The sequence below is a fragment of the Vulpes vulpes genome, chromosome 15 (assembly GCF_048418805.1).
Source record: "Vulpes vulpes isolate BD-2025 chromosome 15, VulVul3, whole genome shotgun sequence".
NCBI classification, from domain to species: domain Eukaryota; kingdom Metazoa; phylum Chordata; class Mammalia; order Carnivora; family Canidae; genus Vulpes; species Vulpes vulpes.
In genome coordinates, this window is record NC_132794.1 from 89,699,034 (window position 1) to 89,712,101 (window position 13,068).

A 13,068-nucleotide genomic window follows, 5' to 3' on the forward strand; every position below is an offset into this window, starting at 1 on the left:
TCAAGAGTCACCATTGAGTGCAGAGGACTATCTCACAACCCCAAAAACAATTCCAGGAATGAGTTGAGAATAGTGACATGGTTAGAATAAGAGTAGAACCTTCTAGAATGACCATTTTGAAAGAAGCATTCATCTGTACATATGAGTTAGCATGTTTATTAAAAACAAAACAAAAAATTCAATCCCCTGACTTTAGAATCAAGCTTCAAATGTAGCTTCCCTGTGGCTAGCAGGAATCTCATTTGGCATATCTTGACACATCTTTTTGTTTATCAAACACTCAATCTTACTACTTGATCATCACAGGTGCTCTTTGAGTCTTTCATACAAAGAGAAATCTGGGTCTTCCTCCTGCCACAATTTTTCTAGACAAATAAAATTGTGTTAGGTATCAAAGTGTGGCTTGGAAAGGGAGGAAAAAAGTTGAAAACCTACTTTCAGTCCCAGCTTGTAGACTTTATGTTGGTATCATGAGAAGGGGAGGGACATGTGTGTATATTACAGCTGTTTTAGCCCAATCTGGGCTACTGTTTCACCCTCTTCCATCTATCTTCCCCCAAATCCTTGCATGACTTGTTCCCACCTTACCCCTACTTTCATCCAACCACTCTTAGCATTATTCTTACATTTTGTAAGACTCCTACAGAAAGGAGTCTTGGACTGGGCATAAAAACTGTGAAAATCTATGTATATTAGTTGCAAGGACTGCCATAACAAAATACCATACACTGAGTGGCTTAAACAACAGAAATTTATTTCCTCATAATTCTGGAATCAGGAAATCCAAAATCAAGGTGTTGGCAGGTTTGGTTTCTTTTAAGGACTCTCTTTGGCTTTTGCAGATGACTTCCTTCTCTCTAGGTCCTTTCATGGTCCTTCTTCAGTGTGTGTGAGCTCATTCCTGGAATCTCTGTGGTTCTAATCATTTCTTCTTATAAAGACACACCAGTCAGATTGGATTAGGAGCCTCCCTATCAGCTTGGTTCTAACTTAATTATCCCTTAAATATGATAGTTAAGACAGAGTGCAGTTGAGATAGTGTCATTGTCACATGCTACTGGAGGACATTTTTCATGAAACTCCTATAAACTCGTTCATTCATTCATTCATTCATTCATTCACTATTTATTGAGCACCTATGTAGTAAGTAATAGGCGAGACAGAACACTGCCCCTAGAAAGTTAACAGTCTACAAAGATATACAGTGTCAGAATAAGGACAGTCTTTAGAAGCAGGAATTGTGTCTCACTAACCTTTGTATTCCCAGCACATTGCACAGTGCCTTTCATATAGTAGGCTGCTCAAAAAAAAGTCAATACTGATCTGAAATGAGTCCTGCTGCAGAATTTCTAAATCTGGTTTGAAAAAGGCTTGTCAGCGTTCTATCAGTAGTCTGTAATTAGGCGGATCGCTAAAGAGAAGCTGGGAATTACCATGCCAAAGAAGAGCCTGCCATGTCCCTTCAGAGCCTTGCTCCTTCCTCAAAGTGTACTCCAGAAACCAGCAGCAAGGGCCTCCTCACCTGGGAACATATGAGAAATGCATAATTTCATATTTCATTCTAAATCCACTGAATGAAAATCTATATTTTAACAAGCCCCCAGGTGACTCGTGTGTACATTAATGTCTGAGAAGCATTGCCTTCAGAGCACCCTTATTGACAGTGATTGGTAGATTTACTTAGAATAAATACAAGGAATAAGTGGCAATTGAGTGTTCTCTGGCTTCATGGCATATAACACAGTGGTCATTTTCTATAAACATTGTGTTTGCACTATAGGTTAGGAAAGGAAAGCCAGATTGAACTAGTTTTCTTTACCCTTAAAAATAACTCTTAAAGTAAATCATAAAAGCCCTTCTGTTTCCCTCACTTCTTTGCATCTCAAGTAACTTAACTAAACAAGCACCTTTGGAGGTAGGGGAGGAAAATGATAAATAGGAGCAACAATCACCATTAATTGAGTGGCAGTTCTGATGGGCACCCTGCCAAGCCCTTTACATACTTAGCACAACCCTCCTGGGTGGGCATTATCAACCCCATTTTATAGGTGAAGATACTAAAGCTTGGATCCATTACAGGACTTACTCAGCTCTTCACAATTGATAACTGAATTGTGATTTGAACTAGGTCTGTAGGACCTCTAAGCCTGCTCTTTTTCCCACTACACCAGTCTTACATAATCCTCCATCCTAGAATTCCTGCCACCCACAGGGTTCAAAGTTCACCTTTGACCTCTGACTTGCTGCCAGTGGCTGATTTACCTTTAGTTTTCATAGGTTAGAAATGGAGTTTTGATAATTAGCTGAGTGATTGCTAGCATGTATGTCGCATTTTACAAAACATTTCTACCTATCTTCTCTTATCTGATCCATAAAACAACTCTGCAGCTACAGGTGAGTACCCTAAGACCCAGGTTACTTGGCCTACCTAGGACCATCATTAAGCTATTATTCCAAGGCCCAGATTCAAATCCAGGTCATATGACTCCAAAGTTCTTGTCCATATGAAGTTTTACTTCTATACTTCGTATCACTTCCAGGTCTTTAGAAATGAGGAAGAAGAAAAAGGTCTTTCCAGCTAACATGCTTGCTTTACTAAAGAAACAGTAGTTCTCCCCCATTGAACTGTGAATTCCTTAAGGGCAGAAAATGAATCTTATTTATTTGTATTCTTAGGAGGAGCACAGCAGCCCCCACAGCAAGGGGATGAATCAACATTTATTGAATGAATGGCTTTAAGTAGCTAATTTCTACTATATTTTTTTATGTTTGAGTGAGGTGAACCCAAAGTATTGGGTAACAAGTGTTGTTCCATTGACCATAACAAACCTTTCCTCTTCCCAGATTCTCTACCCCGGTCAGTGGCAACCTTGTCCTTCCAGTCTCCCAGGCTAGAAACTTGCCCTTCACCACTCACCCTCATCCTACTTATCACTGTCTTAGTCTGCTTGGGCTGCCATAACCAAATACCATAGGCTGGGTGGCTTAAACAATAGCCATTTATTTTCTGATGGTTCTGGAGGCCAGAAGTCCAAGTTCAAGAGCTTTCTTCCTGGCTCGTAGATGGCTAGCTTCTCATTATGTCTTCACACAGCCTTTCGTCAGTACATGTATACAGAGAGCGTGAGCTCTGGTCTCTCTTCCTCTTATAAAGGTACCAATCCTATTGGTTTAGGGCCCCACCCTTATGATCTTATTTAACTTAAATGATTTCCTCAGAGGCCCCACTGGGGAGAGGGGTTAGTGCTTCAACATATGAATTTGGGTGGCGGGGAGAAGGACATTCAGTTTGTAACAATCACCAAAGTCTGCCAAAAATTTGCCAAAATTGCATCTAAAATAGTTCTTGCATCTGTATATAATATAGTCCACTATTTCTTTCACTTAATTGACTCACTGAGTTTATTCAAGAAATAATTCCTGTGTTTCTGCTGTTTAGGCATGGAGAACATACAGTAGTCCCTGTCTACATAGAGCTTTCGTTCCAGTGCAAGAGACCAAAATTAAATGAGGTAGTGATTAAGAGCATAAACTTTGGTGCCAGACTGCCCAGTTATGTAGCTGTCTGTTTTGTGAGCTGTAAAATGAGGGTAGGGATGGTATTTATTTACTCACGGGGTTGTGTGAAATAATAAGATAATATGGTATTCTATTGCTTATTTAGTAATTGTCATTATAAATGCTAAATAAATGTTAGCCAAGATTCTTAAATATAAACACAAACCTATTACTCTTTTGTGCAAAGGCCTCCTAAGAAATGTCACTTCTTCCAATTTTTGTCTCTCTCAAATCCGCCCTCTCCATTGCCACTAAAATAATCTCTGGTGACATCATCCCCTGCTTAAAACCCTTCTGCACTCCCCACTGCCTGCAGGGCAGGCAGGATAAAGTCTAAGCTGTACTCTCCTGATCTGCTCCCTGCCCTCCCCTCCTGGTTCATCCCTTACTGCTCTCTACCACAGCTGTGTGCTCCAGCAACGCTGAATTTCATGGCCACCCATGTTATTGCTTGCCTTTGTTCCTTTATTCTTTCTTGCTTTGTCTCTTTCCTCATGCTGCACTCTTTGTCAGGAATATCATTGCCTGATTAATATGCATTCCCTCCATTCACTCCACCTCTTCCTCTAATACTTAGCACCCAGGCCACCTCTTCTGGGAAGCTTCTCCTGTAAACCCCAGTGGGAGCCAACTTAATTGTCCCATATCTCTCTTATTGAATTAACAGGTTGTATGACTGGTTTTTGCTTATTAGTGCTGCTCACCCACATAAACAGCAAAGACTGTCTTATCTGTCTTAACCATGGATAGGCCATATGCTAAGTTTTCAGTAAATGTTTGCTGAATGACTAAATGAATAACTGAAGGAGTTAAACTTTAACAGACACAATCTGCACAGATCTCTAGGAAATGCATCATTAATGATCTCCAGCCAATCATTTTGGACAATGCAGGACAGAGGCAAATTTTAAGTGTTAGAAGAAAAGTGTTGCATATATATGGTTTCTCCACTTTTTTAGGTATATCTATTTATTATAACAATTATCCATCCCTTGTCATGTTCAAAGCACTGTGCTAAGAGTTGGATGTATGACATACAATCCCTGCCCTCAAAGAGCCTACAGCCTGGGAGGATCACTGGGTGGCTCAGCGGTTTGGGGCCAGCCTTCGGCCCAGGGTGTGATCCTGGAGTCCCAGGATTAAGTTCTGCATCGGGCTCCCTGCATGGAGCCTGCTTCTCCCTCCTCCTGTGTCTCTGCCTCTCTCTCTCTCTCTCTCTCTCTCTCTCTCTCTGTGTCTATCATAAATAATAAATTAATTAATTTTTTAAAAAAAGAGCCTACAGCCTAATAGGAGAATAGTCTTCCCCTTTGAAAGGTAGGAAGCAGGCTGGACTCACCTTTCCCCTCACATATATAGCATTGCAATTCACAAGTCATATTTCAGCATATAAGCATATGGATAAGACAGACCTGCATATAAGTCATTAAAATAAAAGTGATACAATAGAAATATAAAAATTCAATGAGAGCATGGAGAAGACAGTGATTATGGTTAGGTTTTATGTCTTTTATTAAATTTTTACTGAAGTTTGTAAGTTTCTATACTCCATATTCATATAGAAAACTGAAAAATATAAAACAGTAGACAAAGCATGAAAATCTCCTAAGGTAATCATCCCACTATCCTGAGATAATAACTCCTCTAATATTTTGTCATTTTAAAAATATAGCACCCATAGTAACAACCTTAATCAAATTACTGAAAGGAAAATAAAGTGAAAAATCCATGGTCTTACCTTCTTCCACTAATAAAATATCCAATGCTAATCCCAAGAGTGATTTTTTAAATATGATGATATTATTTTCACTGTAGTCTCCTTAGGAATGAGTCCTATAATTTGAAAAGACTAATTTATAAAATGGAGCCCTAAAGATTTGTTGAAATTAATTTCTGCAGTTTACTCTGTTTATTAGATTGTCTTTAGGAGAAAACCAACCCTATGCCAATAGGGAGAAAGAATAAAGCTTTGTTCTGAAGTCAGAACCTACATGGCCTCTGAGTACCATCGCTCTAGTATTTAATAGTTAGACAACTTAGCTCTGCCTAGTTAATAACACCATCTTCCTAAACAAAAGATAGCATAAGGCACATAATGTTGGGTTATTCTGTCTATAGGCTAGCATGGCTGTAAGATTATTGCAATTTTCATACTCAGTGTTTGCTCATTCGTAGGTTGATTCATTCACTCATTTATTCAGTAAATATTGAACTCCTGCTTTAGACCAGGCACTGTACTAGGCCCTGGGAATACAGTGGTGAATGAGACAGACATTGTGGAGCTGAAAGATATCCTCTTCAATCTTTGGTTCTACTGCATGTGATCTGTTGCTTAAAAGACATCCAACTAGCCACTAAATGCTCCTGGCATAGACACACAATGTAACATTTTCACTGAGGAATAATCTGGTTGAAAAGTCAGTGTTTTTGCTTTATCACTCCAAATTCTGGTGTGATAGTTTAGCAGGGAGAATAATCATCCCATTGCTTAATTCCATAAAAAGCTGCCAAAACATTAGTACTACATTTTTTTGTCTTTCATAAAACAAAATAAAAAAATATTTTCACTGAAAGTTTTATTTCACTGACATAATTACATGTAATATGTTTAGGGATGCGTGGGTGACTCAGTGGTTTGAGTGTCTGCATTTGGCTCAGGTCATGATCCCAGGGTCCTGGGATCAAGTCCCACATCAGACTCACTGCAGGGAGCATGCTTTTCCCTCTGCCTGTGTCTCTACCTCTTTCTGTGTCTCTAATGAATAATAAATAAAATCTTTTTTTAAAAAAAGCCCAACATGTTAAACATTGCTAAATAATAATCAGTAGAATTTAGAATGTTTACCTTCTAAACAATAATTAGAACAAACAGTAAACAAAACATAGCCCATCATGTACAGGGAGGCAAAACAAAAATTGAAAAGTAGAACTAATTAAATATACAAGGCGTTAAATTACTGATTTATATTTCTTTCCTTAGAAATTTTTATTATGATTGTTGTAATATTGTTGTGAAATAATTTTTTTTCTCAGCCTAGCAAAAGAAATACAAGGTAACCATAGAATCTGAGCTGGAAGAGGCACTGAAAAACCTGACAAAGAATCTAATTCACACTTTCATTTTTAGATTTAGTTATCTTTTCCAAGACAAAAACAGCCTTCAATGTCAGACTTTTTATCTAATCTAAATCCCACAGGCTGCAGTTAAATTCCATTTTCTCCTTTTATCATCCTTGGTGAGTCCTCTCTTATTTGAAGACTATAGTAGCTCACCTCAATTCCATTTCCATTTTTTAACAATCAAAATACATTTGGTTGTGTTTCTGGACCTTTTAAAGCATTTGGGTATCTCAGGGGAGTGGTGTTTGTGGATGTTCCTAATACTTTCTTAAACTGGTTTATCTCTAGGCCCAATCTGGGGGCCCCTGGACCTTCCATCACAACTCTTCCATTCTCTTTATATTCTGCTGTCTTCCTTTCCAAATTGGGATTCTTCTCAATTCATTCTTCTCTCTTCTCTTTCTTTCTCCCTATCTTCCTTCCTTTCTTCTCTTCTTCCCTCCCTTCTCCCCATCTTTCTTTCCTTCTCTCCTTCCTTCTCTCCTCTCTCCCTTCCTCCCTTCCTTCCTTCCTAATGACATTTTTCTGTGCCAGGCCTCCTGCCCTCCTGGTACTTGCCATACAGTAGGAATATATACATTAACCAAGAAATAATTACAAGTGGTAACAGTGATTTGAAGAAAAGGTGGAGGGAGCCATAAGAGCCTATGATAGGGGTCCTGAGCCAGTCTTGTGGGTAAGGATAGATTCCTCCCCCTCCCTAAGTGATATTTGAGCTGAATCCTGAAGGGTGGCAAGAAGGAGTTTACCAGAGGAAGAGCTTTTGAGGTGAAGGGAGCAGACGTGCAAAGGCTTTGAGGAAAGGGGGCAAGTGTGGGGGCCACGTGGGTTCCTGGGCCATTGAACATCCTTTAGAGAAAGTGCCACCCCTGCCAGCCAAACTTCCCTCTACCCCTAGTGATTGTGTGGGCATCCGAGTTCAGGAACATTCCCTGTGGGCCTGACTACCAGGGCTCGGAAGATGGATGTGGATATAAATATGGGGAAGAGCTTGCCCTCCAGGAGTGTGAAAGGAGGAAGGCCTCTGATGGAAAGGATACCAAGCAGCCTGGCCTAGCCAACAGGCAAGGGCATCCAGACATCTGTGGGGAAGGCAGGAGGGAGAAATCCCCTGGAAGGATCTGGGAAAACTTCTCTGAGGAAGTAAGAAAAGAGCGATTCTGATAAGCAGTTATGAAGGGAAAGGGCATTCCAGCTGAGGCAGGAGATTGAACTAGAAAAATAAAGGCAGAAAGGAAGCCGACACCACATTTGAATGCTGGAAAGGCGGTGATCTCAGTGCTGCTTTTCTTCCAGCAAAAGCGGGAACTAGGCAGAATGAGATATTTGTTAAACATAATTTCTGTTCTCTCCAAAGGCCAAAACTGTATATTTTAACCATCTTTGGTGGTGATATTTCTAAAATGTTTCATGCCCATTCCTGCCTTCCTTAGGAAAGGATCCTAAATATAACTTAATCTTTTCTTGATGACGCAGGATGGTGGTCATGAGAATGTAGTTATTTTATGCTGTGTTATAAAGCCATTCGCTGTCTACTTCTTTATTTTTCTCTGCCCTCTGGCTATCAGCTGCTAGTTCTCTGAGCTGGCCTCAAGCTAACCCCTCCCTCCACCTCGCTCTTCACAAAACCACTCTTTCTGTGTCTCTTTCAGAGCCTCTATTTAACTGAGAATCAAGTAAATATACGTGTTGGAAATTGTGTGCCTGGTATACAATAAGCTTCAATAAATATTTGTTGAATAAATGATTAATTAGGCTTTGACCAGGAGCCTAGGGCATGAGGTTGGTGTAATGGACCTGGGATAGTTCCTTCTGGGACCAGATTTAAAGCAGTGCAAAGTCAGATCTCCAGATAATGGGTCGTTACTCTGCTATTTTTGCAGTGTTGCTTAGCAAGCCAAACTGCCAACCGGCTTAGATCCTAGTGACTAACAACTATTTTTTCATGCCCTGGTGATGCTGGTTACCATGGTGTTCTGGGTGACACAGTTAGCTTTTTATAATTGCCTTTCAGTGGCTCAAGAAATTTTTTTGTGAGAAGTGTATTGATTATTCTATTTGGGATAAAGTAAAGCAAGATAATTACTACAAAGTATAGCCTTTATTTAATAAACTAGAGAAAGAGACTGTTTCATTTTTCCAAATTGAGGTGGTTGCTACAGGACTGGTAGGTAGGGTAACATTTTTGTGTTTCTCTTCCTGATTTTGATAAAAAGTAATTTGATTCGATTGTATAGATTTTTTTTTTTAGAAATCTAGCATGTGTCAAGACATCTTTTTCTCATTTTATTCCAATGGGATTCTTCAATATTAAGATACAAACATTAGAAGTCACCCTTTGTAAATACAAGAAGCTATAGCTGTCAGCACTGTTAAAATTCTAGTATATCCTATATCATTCAGAAGAAGCATCCTGTAAAGCCAAACTGTTTTTGTAGCCCAGGACCGTTTAGACTTATAAAAGTGGAGTTTTTAAGGGGCGCCTGGGTGGCTCAGTAGGTTAAGTGTCTGACTCTTCATTTTAGCTCAGGTCATAATCTCAGGGTTGTGAGATTGAGCCCCCATGTCAGGCTCTGTGCAGGGTGTAGAGTCTGCTGAAGATTCTTTCTCGCCCCCTCTGCACCCCTCTCTAAAAAAAAAGTAGAGAATTTTAGAGCTGGAAAAGGCAACTTGGAGGTCACCTGGTTCCATCCTTTAATTTTATAGTGGAGGAAACTGAGGCCCAGAAAAGACAAATAATAAAATTAAAGATGATAATCCCTTACAGTTAATCTTTACATTGGCAAAGATCATTCCCAAATAGTAACTCATTTTGCACTCACCATGCATATGAAGTCAGTAGCATTTTTTCCCCTTTTTTGCATATGAAGCACCTGTGATCTGGAGACAGGAGTGTCCTGCTCAATGTTAGTGACTAAGGCAGAATCCGAAGCTACATCTATGATTTGCTGCCTCAGGCCATGGAGCTACAGACACAGCGTCCTAGACAACTGGGCTCAGATCCTGGCTTCTTTGTTTACTAGCTGTGTACTAGGGCAGGACACTTTATCACTCTGAGACTTATCTTCCTTCCCACAATGGGAATAATGATACTATATTATTATAAGTTTACTGCAAAGGCTAAAGATAATACCTGTGCTATAAGACATTTAAGACAATGCATCATTTGCCTCCTACCTCACTGATCTAATTGCATGAATTGTGTCTAGTTAGTCATTTAGTATAATAAGTGCTTTCTCTGATCCAACCCATATAAATGTGACTGGACATAATGAATAGAAGTGAGAGCTGTTTACTTTGGACAAGTCACTATTTCTGAGTCTCCATTCATATATTAGTAATAACAATCCCCATTTGGCAGAGATATGATGAAGATGAGGGGTTAATGTGTGCACCCTCTGAACAATAGGTACAGCAATGACCCCTAGGGCAAAAACTGGAAAATGGAGTGAATGTGAACCTGTGCCCTCAGGAGTCCACTTGGTTTAGTTCAGAAACAGTGAGGAGAATGTTGGAGTAGCTGTCGGCTATCTTTACCTGCAATGAGAACCTCCAAAATGATGGGTTTTAAGGTCACCTCCAGAGTCTAGCTTATTTAAATAGGGCCCCTGGGAACCCTACCTCTCTTCTCCCTGGGACCCATAGCCTCTGGGCTAGCCCAGAACTGTATGATTTCTGAACAACTTAGGCCAGGACTATTTGCCTTTCAGTGTCTTTCCTCATGTCTGGGGTTGGTTCATGGCCTGCGAATGTCACCATCAGTCAAAGCTTAGCCAGATCACTCTGGGTCATCATAGTGATTTTTAAGCTGAGGATCCTGGTTATGTTTAGCCTGAACCTAGAGAGAGACAAACTGGCCCTGTAGGCTACCTCTAAGAGAAACTCTGAGTCTGAGAGGCCTAAAGTTAAACTATCCAGTCTCGTTTAGTTTTCTTGAAGCTTTCCACAAATGCCAGCTAGGTGGGTCGTATTCAGTTCCCTAAGTTCAAATATTGGCTCTACTATTTATAAGCTGAATATCCTTGGACCAGTTGTTGTTTGAATGGGGAATAAATGCAATCCATTTTGATAGAGTAGTGGGAAAGAAGGCAAGATATATACCAAAAAAAACCCATAGTGGCCTTTAATGGCAGCAAGAAGACTTCAGAAATTATCCTTCTTGGTAACTGGTACATGTTATTGAAGTGGGGAATAAGCTCATAAATGCTGTTTGGGGCAGTCAGTCTGGTTTGGTGGATAGACTGGATTGGAGCTGGAGAAACCAGAAGGAGGATTGGTTAGAATATTTTTTTTTTTTTGGATTGGTTAGAATATTAATTCAGTTGTCTAGGATATGATGAGGACATGGAAATTCAGGAATGTGCACTTGCAATTAGAATGGAGAAAACCTCTGAGACTTCATTACCTTCTGGACATTCTTTCTTGGGCTCTTCTACTGGTTCCTCCTATATCATCTTTATTGATATATCCTCAGCATTTGGAGCAAGGCCTATCCATATCAAATGCTCCAGTATTTATTTGTTGCATGAATGTTGCATTTCTATGACCTCTAACGGTTGCAACGCCCCAGGGCTCAGAAATGGATCTCTTTGTCTAGTCTCACTCTCATGATTGTTTCATTCATTCATTCATTCATTCATTCATTCATTCATTTTCCCAAAGATATTATCAACTCTAGACTTATATTTCCCAGCTACCACTTGACATTCCACTTGGAGGTCTGAAAGGCATCCCAAACTTAAACTGTCCAAATCTGAGCTTAGGCTGTCTGTGCCAAAGCAACTCCTCGCACAATATTCCCAAACTCTGTAAATTGCAGTTCCATTGTTATTGCTATTCAGATCCAAACTCTTCTTTTGCTCTTGCCTCATTCCCAATCCCTCATGTATGCTCTGCTTTCAGCATATCTAGAGAATCTGCTTACATCTCACCACCTCCGCTGCTAGCTCCCAGCCAAGCCACCACCCATCTCTCACGTGGATGATTGCCAGAGCTTCATATGAGATCTCTCTGCTTCTACTTCTACCCACTTTGTGTCCATTCTTAACGCAGCAACTAGAAAGAGGCTTTTAAAACATAAGTCAGATCATATCACTCTTTTGTAAAACAATAAACACACACACAAACACGAAACTGTACAATGGCTTTATCTTGCTCAAAGAGCCAAGTGCTTAAAAGGCCTTCCAGGCTTTATCACAGGCTTACCTACCATCTCTTACTTCCCTGAACTTGGCTCCTACTACTGTCCTCACCCCAAATCAGCAGCCACTCCACTAGCAGCCTTGCTATTCTAAGCACATCAGCTATACTTCCAACTAAGGACCTTTGATTCTTGTTCTACTGCAAGGGTGTCCCTGAGATATCCACAGGGTTCCCCTCCTCATTGCCTTCAGATCTTTACTCAAATTCCACTTTCTTGGGGAGTTCATCCCTGCCCTCTCTTACCTAAAATTGTAACACACACACACTTCCTCATTGCTCTACCCCACTTTCCTTTTCCCCTTAGAGCTGTGATGTAGCTTTTACATATTTATCTGGCTTATTATCTCTCGCCCCTAGTTATTAGAATGTAAGCTACAGAAGGGAAATGATTTTGTCCATTGAGTTTATTGCTGAATTTCTAGTGCCTAGGTTAGTGCTTGGTACATAGTAGGCATTTAATAAATACTTATTGATAAAATGAAAAAAGAAAAGGCAAATTGCAAGAATGCGGGGATTTTGTTTCCTAATAGGAACAAAGGAAGAGAAAGTAAAAAATAACTCCTGAGTGATGACCCTGGGTAACTAGAAGGTTGATAGTGCTACGTTCTAGATAGTGAAGGAGCCAGAAAGAAGAGCAAGGATAGTGGCCCTTTAAAGATCATGAGTTCCTATTGAGATAAGTGATTTTGACAAGACAAGGAGACAGCCCAGGCAAAATGTTTAAAACAGAATGTAAGATCAAAGTAGACACTGATGCTGAGATATAAATTTAGTCCTCAGGAGACAGACAGTGGTGATATTTAAAGTGATGGGCTCTTCTGGGATCTGTAATCAAGAAGAGAGAGGCAGAGAATCAAGGACTGGAGCAGAGGCTCTTAACTCAATTGCCCAGTAGAGTCACTTGAAGGAGTTTTAAACATCCTAATGCCAGGACAGCATCCCAGGCCAGTTAGACTGGAACCTCTATGAGAGGCACATAGGTTTTACAGCTCCCTGGGTAACTCCCACTTGCAGCCAGGGTTGAGACTCACTGAGCTAGAGCCTGTGACATGTATTTATCTTTAGGTGAGGATAAAGGAATCCACAGTGGAAACAGAAAAATATCAGTCATAAGCATGGGAAGAATACCAGGGTCTTAACCAGTTCTTCTCATACTCAAATGTACATACTCAAATGTACATAAGTACC

The 13,068-nt window shown here is 40.1% G+C and overlaps 1 protein-coding gene across 4 annotated transcripts in view; it reads left to right on the forward strand.

Annotated features, from left to right (window-relative positions):
• CNNM1 (cyclin and CBS domain divalent metal cation transport mediator 1) overlaps positions 1–13,068 on the forward strand; it is a 58,921-nt gene that overhangs the window by 2,904 nt on the left and 42,949 nt on the right. The gene's annotated exons all lie outside the window — the stretch shown is intronic.